The sequence below is a fragment of the Felis catus genome, chromosome C1 (assembly GCF_018350175.1).
Source record: "Felis catus isolate Fca126 chromosome C1, F.catus_Fca126_mat1.0, whole genome shotgun sequence".
Taxonomy (NCBI): domain Eukaryota; kingdom Metazoa; phylum Chordata; class Mammalia; order Carnivora; family Felidae; genus Felis; species Felis catus.
This window is the reverse complement of record NC_058375.1, coordinates 184,361,303-184,372,737: the sequence shown is the minus strand read 5'-3', so window position 1 is coordinate 184,372,737 and position 11,435 is coordinate 184,361,303. Positions and strand designations below refer to the sequence as shown.

At 38.7% G+C, this 11,435-nt stretch overlaps 1 long non-coding RNA gene across 1 annotated transcript; it reads left to right on the top strand.

The window, feature by feature from the left end:
- The first annotated feature begins 402 nt into the window (after positions 1–402).
- On the top strand, positions 403–3,792 carry LOC123379405. Its single transcript, XR_006583787.1, has 3 exons — positions 403–476; positions 2,935–3,007; positions 3,521–3,792. It is a non-coding gene; the product is annotated as an uncharacterized LOC123379405 (long non-coding RNA).
- Positions 3,793–11,435: the final 7,643 nt, after the last annotated feature.

The window sequence follows — 11,435 nt, the reverse complement described above, 5'->3', positions numbered from 1 at the left end:
AAGATGATATTATTATTATTATCATCACCATTATCATTATTTTGTCACAAAAGATCTCTCTCATTAGGTTAGAGACCATCCTGAAATGATTACCAACATGAGAGGGTAGGACAAGAAGCTAGGTTAAATGAGACCCCCGTGTTGGGGGCTCACAATAGAAATCAGGTGTATTTGCTTTTATGGAAGATTTTGGTTCATGGAGCAGTTTTTGGGTGATTTTTTTAAGCCACAACCAAGATAAGCTTATTTCTTCCATAAAGGAAGACATCTTTTTTTTTTAATAAAATTGGCAGTGAGGGTATGTGTAAGGCAAATTGTGACTGAGCCAATAATCTGTCATTCTTACCATCCAGAATGTTCACATGAAGATATAAACAGAAAAAGAAGCCACTTCATATGTAAAGAAAAAGGAAGATGCTTCCTCAAGATCTCAAAAGCTCGGATTCACACTCCTCATCCTCCCAGAGAAGAGTGAGGTAAGCAACAGGGCAGGTATGAAGGGGAAGAGAGAGGAAATACTAACCATTAATACCAATTGTGTGTGATTTCACAGTAGAGACGCTGAAGTCTAAATAAGCACTTTTGGTAGGTCTGGTAATGCTGCTCCCATTTTCTTTATGACAGAAAATCATAACATACTATGTAGTTCAGATGCAGGTACAAACAGGCTTTTCTTTAGGAAAAAAAATAACAAAACCTCTAACTCAGGGCCATGAGATTATTAATGGATTATTAATGGGCTCATGGCAAATTCTCCCCTTGGCCTCTACTCCGTCTGTCCCTTGAATTCCCTGGGTTTAAATGAGTCTCTCTCCATTAAGGGAAAATCCATGGCAGTCGGAAGCTACCATTCAAGTGCTTTGGGTACATCTCACTGTCTCAGATAATTATAGAAAGGTTGAGTAATTTAAAAAGAATACATTTGCTGACAAAAAAAAAAAACCCACACATATATATGTATATACATACTAGCTATTTGGAATAGATCATTTTACTGGCACTCCTCTTAGATGTCACAGCCAGACAGTCAGCTTCTGTGGGTCCAAAAACCTATTCACTAATGATCTTAGTTAACCTTTAAAAAAAAACAGATTGGAGAAAGATTATATAGGGTCTCTTACTATTCTGTGATCACAACGAAAAAGGGAACTCAAAGGAACGAAATGTATTAAGCAACCATTGTGTGTCAAGTGATAGAATAAATGATTTACACATTGATCTCTCACCATAGCATCCCTGTTTGAGAGACAAGGATCCTGAGGCCTAGGCAAAACCACAGCTTGTAAGTGCTAAAGGCTGGATTTGAACCCAGATTGTGCTGATGCTGAAGCATACTTCCTCTCCACTCCACCAGTCCCCCTTAATTGCCTTCAGTCAAGATACACCTATAACAGTTATCAAAGAGCTTAGTACCTAATTAAGAAATTGCAAAGCAAAGGCTCCCATGTTTAGTGTTGTCATTGTTAACACTGCTTTGAAGCATGGGTCAGAAGGCAGGTAGATGTTGTGAACCACCTGCTACGCATCATCTAGCATAAGGACTTCCTGGCATACAGTAGGTGCTTACTACTTACCACATTTTCTCGACAAATGCAGAGAACAACAGCCCAGGAGAATGGGTCACCCATACGCCATAGTTTCTCCCAACAGTAAGGAACTTAACTTTTTCACTAAGAATTTGATACAGTTTTTTAAAAAAAATCAGTCAAGATGAAATTGAAAGCAATTATTTATGCCTCTTCAAAAACCTCAAACCTATAATTTAAAAACAACAAAAATGGCAAAATTAAAATTGATAGCAGCATGAATTTTCATGTACACAAACACACCATATAGCCATGTGCGCTTTAAGGGAAATGTTCCCTGTCTTATGAAAGAGAGGCAACTTGTTATGATTTGTGCACACTTTCATGAAATACCAAAGAGGGGAGAAAACCTCCTGTCACTTGTCAGCTAGTTCAGTCACTGCTGCTGTAGAGGTACCATAACATATGCACATCCCCTTCTGAAAATGTATCAGAAGGGGCTTTGGTAAACTCCTGTACAAGCATATCATATGTGCTAAAGCCAAAATGACTTAAATTCTATTCCCTGATGGATCTGCACATCAGATGCATAACTGATTAGTGACAACTGACACAGAAACAGTGAAAATGCTCACTGTTAGGACAAACCCACAATTCATGCAGGAGTGCCATCAGGATGGCTTACTATACTTTTTATATGTACAGAGAGTATGTTCCTCTCCTAAGGGAAAATTCTAGTCAAAGAACTTTGCCTGTTCAGTACGAACCCCTCAAACTGACTTGGAGATATTTCTTTAAGAATGCTTATCAATTTAATGTGTTCATCATTAAAAGTATCATAAACATTCTACTCTCCAGTTAAAAATAATTCATTCGCAAACATTTCTCACTTACTCTGTGCGGTGTATATTTCACTAAAGCATAAGTGATAAGGGAAAAATTAGCTGGGGGCATAAAGTAGTTAAGATCTAAGTTGATCAGATCACACACATTACTAATACACTGAACAATTCTCAAAGATCTCAAAGGGCAGTACTGGTCCTCCAAGGAAGAATAACTTACATCAAGAAAGAGTTCAAGCATCAGAGAAAAAGATAATATTCACCTTATATGTGAAAGACAAATCTACACAACACTGAATTCCTCAACTTGTTAGTTTTTAATCTGTCCTTCAGGAAAGTTACCATAAACATTTCACTGATATATGGAAAACTGTGTCATAGCATTAAGAATAATAAAGAATTTAAGCCAAGCATGAAGCAGACTGAGAACTATTTTCTTCTGTCAGAAAAAGCAAAACTATATTAGAGAGTAATTTCTAGAAGTCTCACGGTGGCAAAAATGGCAGGTACCCTTGGCCTTAAATTTCATTTGATTTTTTAAAAATATATATTTTTTTCCTTTTCAGGAAGTCTTTCTCTCCCTGGATGAATCTCTTGGATTCATTTGAGATGTCCTTCCCACACTTCTCAAGGTTTTTGGTACGCGATGAGGAAAGTTGTGTCTAAGTTCTGTGACAGTCAAAGAAAAGACAATCCTAGATTGTACCCCCCTCTCCCATATTTCTTATTCTGAATAGTTCATGTGTGTTGTTTAGTCTCTTCCCCTACAAGCTTACCTCTTGACCCCACCCCCCAAAAATCTGGTTTCAAGCTCATCAGAAGGAAGGCCTCCCTCCACTATTATCTCTGCTCCTTCAAATCCTGTGTAAAGACTTCAGTGAAAAAGCACATGAAGTCAGCAGCTTGAAACAAGTGCCTTTTTGGCTCCAACCAAAGGGCTGTGATAACTAGCCACCTCCCAGAGACGTGAAATACTACTGAGAGGGGACAAGGCCATTCCTGCCACATCTTAGCAGAGCCAGTTAGAGGGCTGCAGAGCCCAGAGAACATACTAACTGCTAACTACGGCACATGGTGGTCGACTGGGATCCTTTCTTACTTCCACATTGGAAAACCCTTCTTGATCCTTTCCCTTTCTCCTTCCCACTTCAGGTAGTGTTTGCACAGAAAGCTGCCGTGGATGCACTCTCTCTGAACTGGTGGCGGGCCTGTCCTGCCTGAGGGTGCTATGCCCTGCACACTTTGCCTTGGAGAGCTCTGCAGCCCACAGCTCAGGCCCCCATGCCAATGCCACATTCTGACTTCTGTGTGGAAGCCAGCCCCTCCAGAAGGCTATGTATTTAAAGTTTTCCATCCCAGAAGAACGGCGGCTAGATGAAGATGCATTTCATCAACCCTGCAAGAAACAAATAGCAAAACAAAACCCTGGCGCAAGAGAATCACTTTCTTCAAGTGAGTACCCAAAAGGCCAAAATTCTAGGCTTTTATATTGTCCATTCCTTGCATTCTCTTTTACAAGAAGTTGCTTTTGCCTTCTTCTTTTACAGAAGGAAGAATAAGAGTGCCTGGGTGGCTCAATCAGTTGAGCTTCTGACTTCAGCTCAGGTCATGATCTCACAGCTCGTGTGTTCAAGCCCTGCGTGAGTCTCTGTGCTGATAGCTCTGAGCCTGGAACCTACTTCAGATTCTGTGTGTCTATCTCTCTCTCTGTCCCTCCCTGCTCGCTCTCTCTCTCTCTCTCTCTCTCAAAAATAAACATTAAAATTTTTTTTAAAAAAGGAAAGAATAAAATCATGTCCATTTTATTTTTTTTTAAAAAATTCTCTTAAGTTCACTTTTTTGTTGCTCTAGCCATTGGCACCAATGCCCTTGGTATTTTTCTCCAAGCTCTCTTGCCTGATGTGTCTTTAGCAAGTCTTCACACCCTCTTCTCGGTACTCTAACATGTAATGAAGGTTTGCAGTCTCTGCGTACATTATTTGCCAGGGATGGTTTACAGGAAACATAGCCAACCTATACGGAATATAACATCTGGGGAATATCTCAAACTTCTGAGAAAGAAGCTGACAAGAGAGTTATTGCTATTTTTTTTTAAACTAAATCGACCCAAACGCCAGTTAACGGTTTACCAGAATGTTACCTCCTTACCTCAATTGGCTGTCTTCTGCACCAGTTCCTGATGTTAGTGGGGGTGATAAAGAAACCACAAATATAAAAGAATAATATTATAACCCAACCTGTTGATATTTTGAACAAGAAAGCTCCTTATACTTCCCTAAGTTAAACACCAGCTATCATATAATATTTGGGGTGATATTCTAATGCGCAAAGGAAGGCGCTTAAGGTTTAAATTCTGATCCATTCACTTCTGATAATTTTTATGATCCGAAGTAGTTCTCCCTCTCATATAAAACCTGTCTCCAACTACCTACTAGTTATGAAAGCCATGAAGTTCTTGCAGATTGAAGGTGGAAAAATAAATTGTGTGTATTTTAGACCCTGAATGATCTTCCTATAGCAATTTCAGAACAAACTATGAAGAATTCTGCAATTTTAATCTCCTCAGTAGCTTCCCATTACTAAACAAGCAGAACGCCACGGTACAAATGTAGACGTTACATGTCATCTTGATCTGCTGCTTTTTTCTTTCATTAAAGCTTTAATGCAGCAATTATGGCTACGTTGCCCTATAAAAAAAGGAAAAGGCAGTTTACTTTAAAAAGTGAAATTGCATAGCCTACTATTTAATTATACACAAATGTAAATGGCCTATTTTTCCATAACTGGTTATTACAGCACTGTTTTACTTTCTGAGTTTTGACAATCTCTAAAACCTACAAAGCTTCCTGCTATATAATTGTTTTGTTACATTATTGTTTTCATCTTATTTTTTCTTTTAATGTGAGTGCAGCGGGATAAATCTTGGTTTTAAGCCAGCCACTACTTCATCTACTTAAGCTTTTATAGATGAAGATTGCTGTAATTATCAGAATACCCGCTTATTTCTGAAGTATTATCCTGGCAACCTGCTGGCATTTACAACCAATTAACAAGCTTTGCCATTAGTTGCATAAGGGGTATCGCGGAGTAAACCCATTGTGTGCTAATTTTCTATTTTAGATAATCAGTTTGGCTGTCCAGAATGGAAAGAAGAAGAAAAGGAAAGGTTTGACACTCAGTGGTAGACATGTAAAAATTACTGCGTGCCCCCTAGAGACAAAGGTATCCTGCAACTCAATGATTGCTTTGTGGCCGTCACTATTGGTTCTTAAGTATTTCCCTTTGTCTCTTTTGGAAGAGAAAAAAAAGTGGGGATTCAGCAAAGTAATCATGTCCTGTCTCACAGGCTCTGTGTCTTTTCAAGCTGACTAGCTTCTCTCGCTGCCCTGCCCATAATTTGACCAAATTGTACAAGTGTTAAACACCTACAAAAAAAGATAGAAAGAAATTGAGCATGAGTTCTTTGGTTTTTTTTTTTTTAAACAATTCCCTTCAACCTCTTTTCCCCTCTCCTCCCCGCCTTGCTATTAGAGTAAATTAATGCATGGGCTTCCTCCAACCAGGCTGCCTTAAAATTAGCCTGCAAGCTGGGCTTAGTTAAAGTGGCATGTTGTCGTTTTATTGCTCTGTTTAAACAGTCTCTGATATTAATACGTCCCGAAGTTTGGTCTAAAGCAAGACAAGAAGCTGCAGTGTTGTTTTGCTCTTAAAGCTTAGGCTTCACTCCAAGAGAGGGAATGGCATCATCAGCCTGACAATGTCAGCGTGGGGCACAGGAGACATCCTGGGCTTGTGTGTAGAAATAATCTGACCGCCTCAGTCTTGGGAAGCACTAATAATTATTTCATCTCAATTCTCTCTGCTTCTATCTGAAAAGCGCTCCTAATCAAAAAGCTGCCTCCTCTCTCCCATCCCCAGATGATTCCTAATGAAATGCAAACTCTGCTGTCTATTGAGAAAAGGTCACTGACATTTTGAAAGTGCCAGTATTGACCGGTACCCATGCTTGGTATATGTAAAGCTCTTTGGCCACAGAGCTTCCTAAATTCCCTTGTCTAGACGCATTTTAAAATCATAGCTCTCAGCACTTCTACCTTGAGTCGGTAGGTTTCTCTATTTGCAGTCCTTAGATCACATCAGTGTCCCACTTGCTTTGCTCCCTCTCACCAGACTTGGTTAGGATCGCAGAGTAGTAAAAGAGCCCATCTCCAAGGACCTAGAGCTGTTTTACCCTGGATTATCGCTTTTTTTTTTTTTAATTTTTTTTTCAACGTTTATTTATTTTTGGGACAGAGAGAGACACAGCATGAACGGGGGAGGGGCAGAGAGAGAGGGAGACACAGATACGGAAACAGGCTCCAGGCTCTGAGCCATCAGCCCAGAGCCTGACGCGGGGCTCGAACTCCCGGACCGCGAGATCGTGACCTGGCTGAAGTCGGACACTTAACCGACTGCGCCACCCAGGCGCCCCTGTTTTACCCTGGATTAAATAACTCTCTCTCTCTCTCTCTCTCTCTCTCCCCCCCCCCCACATCCACGAGGAGACACCCACTATCCCACACTTCAAGTTAAAACTTCTAATAATTTCCTTTTGTCCAATAGTGTGGTCACAGATGCAGGTAATAACTGTGCCTAAAGGCTTGACACCACTATAATAAACTTTTCTATCTTCGTAACCAAATTCACAACTCATTATGGCATTATATTTCAACATGTCTTTCCAGCAAATGAAGACATTATTATGCTTCTCACAAATACGGTTTATTGAAATCAGGAGGAGACAGTTTTCAAGGTTTGTTATATTCTTATACTATTGTAAAATTCTTAAGAAGAAAATCCTACCTAACTTTATACTTTCACAGCACATGGACCTAAATGCTTTACACACAGAACTATCCGATCACACACACACACACACACACACACACACACACACACACAATTTAGTTAAAAAGTTAAAAGCTTGGAAAGATAGAGAGGAGTCCAGAAAAAATGCTGGAATTTCCTTTGTTGTTATGACTATTCCAGGTGACTATGTTGGTTAGTCTAGTAAAATAAATGTATATAGTTATCGAGTCAGCTATTATTATTGTATTTGTTTCCTAGCAAAGAAATTGCTGATTTCAAAGTTTCGTGAGTTGGAGTTAAACTTTGCTTGGGCTGTTGGAACTGTAGTAAAAGCAGACAGAAAGAAACAACCCTAAAATGCCTTTTTAGAGATGCTGGGATTAATAGGATCAACAGGTAAATAAGAGGAGGCTTCCTCTTCTCAACAAGAAAGAGGCCACAGCTATACCATTTTTGCTTCTGAGAGACATTTATTTATTTCATTTGCCCTATCTATATTTCTATATTTCAGAAGTTCCAGAACTATAATAATGGGGCTTTCCCCAATAAATGTTTAATCTCAGTAACTGTGAAAATCATCTCTGCAGGGCAAGCCTACCCTGCCCTTTTCTGTAAAATGTGAGAGTAACTACCTCATAGAGTTGTTGTAAAAATTAAATGCAATCGGGCATGCCAAATGCTTAACACAGTGCAAAGCACATAGTAACACAAATATGACTTATCGTTATGTAATTTTATCTGTGTACTAAGCATTATGCTAATAGCTATGGGGCTACTAAGATTCATCAGAACAGGAGTCCTTCCCACATAGAGTTTACATAACTAAGTAGAAGACACTGGAAGCAGCCAAAGAGGAAGGATTTGAGAATATTTCACCAGGTCCTCCTAAAGGTAATACCTATGGCTCTGATTTCATTTGTTATACAAGTTATACAGTACAAAAAGATCGGAGCAAAGGAGAGCTAATCTCAGATATGACATACCAACAAGCACGTGTATAATGTTTTAAAATCATCTGTTAATTTTCAAAAAAAATTCTAGTAAATAAAATAAATAGTAGTGTATGTCTATGACCAGGCAGTATTTGGCATTTTAATAATATGCCACAGCTTGATATCAGCTAGAGTTTATCTTATGGTAAGATTTCTTTTTTTTTTTTTTCCAGAAATTAGCACCCTTAGACTCAATGGAAAATGTTGCCCTCAAAAGGAGGAGGTTTAGTTTCATTGCCTGTAAACCCCATGACAGCAAAGACTTTTCTCACTGGTTCATCTCCAGGACTTGGCCAATGTTTTACACAATAATCATGTAGAGAGTGCATGAGGGAATTGTCTTGTTTTCTGTTACAATATTTCTATCAAACATCAGGCTTTAATGAAATATTAAGTCAATAAGTATTAAGCATCTTGAGCTGTATTAAATTATAGAGCTAAAAATACAAAGAAATTGAGAAGGAAGGATTTTGTCTCGGAATAGTTTAGTACATAGTTTTAGGATCTCTTTAGAGGCCACACAGTCAGGTTGCTAAGTTCGAAACAGTATCACGCTCTGCTGCAAACTGCAACAGCATTCTCAGCCTGCAATTGTCGTATAAACAGCAAATTGAAACTTTCCATTTCATGAAGAATGAAGCAAGACTGAACAAATAAATACTCATCAAAACCCAAAAGTCGGGCAAAGAACCCCAAATTTTCTTCCTTCAAGGAATGATTTACAATTTTGTACAATTATTAGGCCAGGTCTCGTTGATCTAGTAATCCCTCATAAAAGCTAGAAAAGAAAAACTAGCATCTGCATCACAGTTCACAATTATTAAACAAAGGAGAATTTAAAGCCGAATATGAACCGGTTTCTAAAATAAGTTGACAGTTTTTAATTTTAGAATGGAACCAGAACGTATCTCACAACTTGAAAACCTCTGTGACACATTTCCTTTGCTGTCAAAGAGGTGAAAAAGAAACTGACTTCACCTCTCTATAGGGCCCTCAAAGTTTTCCAAATTGCAGCCTTTAGATGTTGAGTGTTAAGTTTCGATTATATTTCAGATGACTTTTCTCATGTGTTTTTTTTTAAACGGCCAGAGTTCAGGAAAGACTTTTATATCACAGAATTTCCTTTTACATTAGTGAAAAGGAATAAAACCTTGGAGATCATCTCCTATCAATTTTGAGTTCATATTTTTCTCCATGATGTTAAATTAACTAATATCATATCTAGCATGGGACACTTTTAGAATAAAATTACTGCAGTTTAGATTAAAGGTAGTAAAATCTAGTTTTATAAAATGCATCTTACAAGATATCTGTAGCTCTTAAGGAAAAAGCAAGTAAAGATAATTATAACATATGTATGTTTCTAGCCCAATAAAGAATACATTTCAATTGTCATTGTTTTTCAATGTTAACTTAAAACATATTTACAAGGGAATGTTGGACCACAAAAGGATGTAAAGTTGTCTGTACTTCTCCTAGGTTCTTCATGTATCACTGTACAAAATCATAAGAAATTCTCAGTTCAGCTCAAATATCACCATTACAGATTTCACCTATGGCACAAAAAAATTCAAGTCAATTCTGTCATTATGACCAAACTTGTTACTGTCTTCATAACATACCCTCCTAAATTGTGGAATGGCATTTTTAATAAATCTGAAAAAGCTACAGAAGATATGAAAGTGTTTATAAGATATCTATGCATCCTTTTTCTCTAGAGTATAATAATTTCAAAAACATGTACTTAATTTCCTTTTTTTTTCTTTCAATTTATGGCAGAGAGCTTTTCGTGTTGCAAACACACGCATACATACACACACACACACACACACACACACACACACACCTGTTTATCACTTTTTAATAACTTTCCTCAAAAGCATTTTAAAACAGTCACATATGTAGACACTATGTTTTCAAGATATTTGTGAAAGGAGCCTAAATCAGAACGAAAAAATAAATAAAAGCGCAGAGACTCAGGAATACGCTTGCCATGTTACTACTTTTGAAAGGGAAAGGAATAAAGGTCAGGAAAAGCAGCTGCTCAGCACAACAATCTGGCAAGAAGAGAAGTGTTGTCTCTAATGACATAAAAGCCATCCACACAGATGAAGCATTGTGGGGTTGGAGAAGGGTAGCTGTCTGAAATCATTGCTGCATGTGGTGTCAGGGTAGTATCGCTGAGGGCCTCTCTTCCTGATTCTATGGTATATTAATAGCAGCCCAAGCTGTCCCATTCTCAGGGGCTCACTCCTGTGCTGGGGAGGGGAGCTGGCAGACCAGATGCCATACTCGAATCCAGCGGCGAGGCCACCACACCTGCTCCAGCTTCTCGTCTTTCTGATCTCGGCCAACAGCCCCAGCCCCAGCCCTGACCACAGACCCTCTTGTTTTCAACTTCACCGGAGGGCAAAGAGTAGGAGAAGGAATGACAAATAGCTGTAGTACAAACTAAAGCATAGGAATCTAGAGACTATTCATTTCTAGGGCAATATTAAAGTATAAGAGAGCTCTAGGCCTTGAGTTCAAATCCTAACTCTGCCACTTCTAGTGGTGTGATCTTAAGAGAGTTACATAAGCTCTCTGTGTATTCCTCTACTTCAGTTTCGTGCTCTGTAAAATGGAGATGATGGTAGCACCTTCCTCAGAAACTTGTTTTGAGTATTAAATGAGTGCTGAGGCTCTGTGCGATGTTCTTGGCACAGTGCCCAGCACATAACTGGTTCTCTGGAAGTATCAGCCATTATTACCATTATTGCAATATGAACAGTGTCTCTCCCCTGACCACCGGCACTGTCCCATCTCTCTTCCTGATGTTGACCCAAAGTACCAGACACTGACAAAATAAGTTTGTGACTATGGACACATAGGAACATTTAGAGAGCTTGAGAGAGTAAAGTATAATTTTAATTATTGAACCACTGCCAGTTTGGGAAGCCTTTGGCCTTGCATAAGGGACTAACCAGGGATGACGAGAGGCCAGTGGCCACGATGAATGGGTAATGCTATGGAAGTTCTAAGAGAGGTGGTCAGACAGTTCTGACTTGGAATGCCTTTTCTACTATGTATGGTCTATATATATCTGTAATTTGGGCAAGTTCAATAATCTTTCTAAGCAACAGTTCCTTATCTTGAAATTGGAAAAAAATAATAACAATAACTTGCATGCAGGGTTGTGGGAATCTAGAAAGTTATAAACATAGAGTTTTTATCTAGCACACAGAAAA